General features: G+C 44.1%; 1 protein-coding gene across 1 annotated transcript in view; it reads right to left on the reverse strand.

Annotated features, from left to right (window-relative positions):
* LOC147467534 (uncharacterized) overlaps positions 1-5,000 on the reverse strand; it is a 19,176-nt gene that overhangs the window by 4,514 nt on the left and 9,662 nt on the right. The gene's annotated exons all lie outside the window — the stretch shown is intronic.

A 5,000-nucleotide genomic window follows, 5' to 3' on the forward strand; every position in this document is an offset into this window, starting at 1 on the left:
AGGAGGAGGAGGAAGAGCCAAAGCAAAGAGCAAAAGATAACGACTAAAGAAGACGAAGAGGAAGGAGGAAAGGAAGGCAGGAGGAGGAGGAGGAGAGGAAGGAGGCCATGCTATCAAGGACGCGAGATCTTGGCACGGGCCCAAGACGGTCCTGCATCACGGGAGGGCCTTCGGTGGAAGAGGGGGCTCGGTGAAGTAGAAGGACGAGGGACTGGGGCGCGCAAAGGAGGGGCCGGCCGGGGGAGGGGGGAGGGAGAGGGGGGAGGAGGGGGAGGAGGAGGAGGGAGAGAGGGAAAAGGGAGGAAAGGAGAAGGAGGGAGTATGGGAAGGAGGGACTGGGCGGGGGGGAGGGGAGGGAGGATAGGAGGAGGAGGGACTATGGGAAGGAGGGACTGGGGCGCGGAAAGGAGGGGCCGGGCGGGGGGGAGGGGGAAAGGAGGGAGGAGGAGGGGGAGAGGGAAAAGGGAGGAAAGGAGAAAGAGGGAGTATGGAAAGGAGGGACTGGGCGGGGGGAGGGGGGGAGGAGGGAGAGAGGGAAAAGGGAGGAAAAGAGAAGGAGGGAGTATGGAAAGGAGGGACGGGGTGGGGGGAGGGAGGGAGAGAGGGAAAAGAGAGGAAAGGAGGAGGAGGGAGTATGGAAAGGAGGGACTGGGGGGGGGGGGAAGGAAGGGGGAGGAGAGAAAGGGCTTGTGGAAGGGGGCGTGGAAAGGAGAGACTGTGGGGTTTGTATTGGGAAGGGGCGCTGGAAAGGAGGGACTAGGAGGAGGAAGGGGTGAAGGAAAGAGGGGGCGTTTAAAGAAGGAACTAGGGGCGGGGGTGAAGAAAGGAGGGGTCTGGGGAAGGGGATAGGAGGGGAGCTGGGAAGTAGAGGAGGGGAGGAGGAGGGGAGGGGAGGAGGGAGAGGGAGGGGCTAGTAAGGGAGAGGGAGCCTGGAAAGGGGGGACAGGGGAGGACGGGAAGAGTAGAAAGAAGGATCTGGGGCGTGGGCGGGGTAGGGGGCGTGGGCGGAGTAGGGGGCGTGCATGGGGGGTCGGGGGGGCGTAGGAAGGGAGGTACCGGGGGCCGCGGCGGAGAGGAGGCAGCGGGGCATGGGAAACCGGAAGTACTCCGGATTGGAGAGGATGAACTATAGAGAGATGAAGTACTGGGGCGTGATAGAGGGGAGCTAATGATGCTTGGTGGACGGGAGGGGGGGGGGGGGCTGGTGCGTGTGAATGACAGGAGGTCGGGAGGTGTATGGAGAAGGAGGAAGTTGTAGGATCACCGAAGGGCAAGGAGACAGAGAGAAACGAGGGATAGCTTTCGTTCTCTCATTCTCTCTCTCTCTCTCTCTCTCTCTCTCTCTCTCTCTCTCTCTCTCTCTCTCTCTCTCTCTCTCTCTCTCTCTCTCTCTCTCTCTCTCTCTCTCTCTCTCTCTCTCTCTCTCTCTCCTCTCTCTCCTCTCTCTCTCTCTCTCTCTCTCCTCTACTATCTTCTCCTCTATCTCTATTCTCTCTCATCTCTCTCCTCCTCATCTACTCTCCTCTCCTCTCTCTCTCTCTCTTCTCTCTCTCCTCTCTCTCTCCTCTCTCTCTCTCTCTCTCTCTCTCTCATCTCTATCTCTCTCTCTCTATCTCTCTCTCTCTCCTCTCTCTCCTCTCTCTCTCTCTCTCTCTCCCCCACTCTCTCTCTCTCTCTCTCACTCTCTCTATCTATTCTCTATCTCCTCTCTCTCTCTCTCTCTCTCACTCCTCTCTCTCTCTCTCTCTCCTCCCTCTCTCTCTCTCTCCTCTCTCTCTCTCTCTCTCTCTCTCCTTCTCCCTCTCTCTCTCTCTCTCTCCTTCTCTTTCTCTCTTTCTCTCCTCTCTCTCTCCTATCTCTCTTTCTCTTTCTCTCTTTCTCTCCTATCTCTCTCTCTCTCTCTCTCTCTCTCTCTCTCTTCTCCCTCCTCCTCCCTCTTTCCCCTCTCTCTCTCTCTCTCTCTCTCTCTCTCTCTCTCTCTCTCTCTCTCTCTCTCTCTCTCTCTCTCTCTCTCTCTCTCTCTCTCTCTCTCTCTCCTCTCTCTCTTTCTCTCTGAAAAAGAAAAAAAAAATGTTCATTATTTATTCCACGTATACGATAGGCGATCGTAAGTAGTAATGGAAGGTTTAAAATGGAAATTCAGGGAAGGAAATGGACTGGTTTGCATGTGCGACCTGGAAAGGGAAAGGAGGGGGGGGCTGTAGGGCAAGAATAGGCAAGGAATATCATGCACTTTTAAGGCAAGGAATATCATGCACTTATAAGGCTAGGAATATCATGCACTTATAGGGCAAGGAATATCATGCACTTATAAGGCAAGGAATATCATGCACTTATAAGGCAAGGAATATCATGCACTTATAAGGCAAGGAATATCATGCACTTATAAGGCAAGGAATATCATGCACTTATAAGGCAAGGAATATCATGCACTTATAAGGCAAGGAATATCATGCACTTATAAGGCAAGGAATATCATGCACTTATAAGGCAAGGAATATCATGCACTTATAAGGCAAGGCATATCACGCACTTATAAGGAACATGCCAGCGGGAGGGATAACAGTTACGAAAGCAGTTAGGTGATTGTGATAGAAGTAGAAGGTTGGAGGAAGAAAGAGAGACCGAGAAGGAAGTGGAGTAAGACCTTAAGGGGAAAAGGAGTCGTGATGATGAGCCATTAGATAGAGAAGAGTGGAAGTGGCTTACCAGGAACAGCGAGTCCCTATGAACATGGGAGAAAAAAAAAGAAGAAAGAATAAAAACGAATGAAGGAAGAAGAGGAGAAGAATTCGAAGAATGAGTGGAGGAAGAAGAGGAGAAGAATTCGAAGAATGAGTGGAGGAAGAAGAGAAGAAGAATTCGAAGAATGAGTGGAGGAAGAAGAGAAGAAGAATTCGAAGAATAAGTGGAGGAAGGAGAGGAGAAGAATTCGAAGAATGAGTGGAGGAAGAAGAGAAGACGAAAAGAGGAGAGCAGGAGAAGATAAAGCACATATAATAAAAGGGACGGAGAGGATATGAGAGTACTAAAGGTAGGGTATTTGTGAAGGGCAACGGAAGCAGACGAGCAGGAAAGGAATAATGATGTTGAGGAATTTTCTTTCATAGTCGATGCACTTGAATTTGGAGACAAGACCACAGAAGTATAGAAAGATAAGAAAGATAGAATGAAGGAAATGATACAAAGATAAGAAAGATAGAATGAAGGAAATGGTACAAAGATAAGAAAGATAAGAAAGATAGAATGAAGGAAATTATGCAAAGATAAGAAAGATAGAATGAAGGAAATGATACAAAGATAAGAAAGATAGAATGAAGGAAATGATACAAAGATAAGAAAGATAGAATGAAGGAAATGATACAAAGATAAGAAAGATAGAATGAAGGAAATGATACAAAGATAAGAAAGATAGAATGAAGGAAATGATACAAAGATAAGAAAGATAGAATGAAGGAAATGTTACAAAGATTAGAAAGATAGAATGAAGGAAATGATACGAAGATAAGAAAGACAGAATGAAGGAAATGTTACAAAGATAAGAAAGATAGAATGAAGGAAATGATACAAAGGTAAGAAAGGTAGAATGAAGGAAATGATACAAAGATAAGAAAGAAAGAAAGATAGAATGAAGGAAATGGTACAAAGATAAGAAAGATAAGAGAGATAGAATGAAGGAAATGATACAAAGATAAGAAAGATAGAATGAAGGAAATGATACAAAGATAAGAAAGATAGAATGAAGGAAGTGATACAAAGATAAGAAAGATAGAATGAAGGAAGTGATACAAAGATAAGACAGATAGAATGAAGGAAATGATACAAAGATAAGAAAGATAGAATGAAGGAAATAATACAAAGATAAGAAAGATAGAATGAAGGAAATGATACGAAGATAAGAAAGACAGGATGAAGGAAATGATACAAAGATGAGAAAGAAAGAAAGATAGAATGAAGGAAATATACAAAGATAAGGAAGATACAATGAAGGAAATGATACAAAGATGAGAAAGAAAGAAAGATAGAATGAAGGAAATATACAAAGATAAGGAAGATAGAATGAAGGAAATGATACAAAGATGAGAAAGAAAGAAAGATAGAATGAAGGAAATATACAAAGATAAGAAAGATAGAATGAAGGAAATGATACAAAGATGAGAAAGAAAGAAAGATAGAATGAAGGAAATATACAAAGATAAGGAAGATAGAATGAAGGAAATGATACAAAGATAAGAAAGAAAGAAAGATAGAATGAAGGAAATGATACAAAGATAAAAAAGATAGAATGAAGGAAATGGTACAAAGATAAGAAAGAAAGAAAGATAGAATGAAGGAAATGATACAAAGATAAAAAAGATAGAATGAAGGAAATGATACAAAGATAAGAAAGATAAGAAAGATAGAATGAAGGAAATAATACAAAGATAAGAAAGATAGAATGAAGGAAATGATACAAAGATAAGAAAGATAGAATGAAGGAAATGATACAAAGATAAGGAGGATAGAATGAAGGAAATGATGCAAAGAGAAGAAAGAAAAAAATAATGAACGACGAAAAGAAGACTAAGAACGAAATTTAAAAAAAAAGTCAATCTAGACCGGAAATAGATTTAAAAAAAGAAACGGCTTACAGACGAACAAGAATGGAATCGAGTGAGAAAAGGAGTGAGAAGATTTGAGAAACAAGAGAAAAAAAAAGGCCAAAGAATGAAGCTCGTTCTTCATGCGGTGTGGACACTGGTGTGACTTCGGGAAGAGACAGACGATAAGGAGATTCAGGAGAAAATCATCAAATGTCTGGAATGAGATGAGGCGGATGTAGTCCAGAAATAAAGAAAGTTTTACGAGAAGGGACGGTAGGTAGGTAGATGTGCGTGTAGGGTATGGTGTGGGTGGAGGGTTATTGTCGTTATCCTCTTGTCTGTGTGAGTGTCTTGTGTGTGTGTGGGTGTTTGTGTGTGTGTGTGTCTCTGTGTGTGGGTGTTTGTGTGTGTGTATGT

This window comes from Penaeus japonicus, unplaced genomic scaffold, assembly GCF_977035675.1.
Source record: "Penaeus japonicus unplaced genomic scaffold, GWHDUDI00000001_assembly GWHDUDI00000035, whole genome shotgun sequence".
In the NCBI taxonomy this organism is placed as follows: domain Eukaryota; kingdom Metazoa; phylum Arthropoda; class Malacostraca; order Decapoda; family Penaeidae; genus Penaeus; species Penaeus japonicus.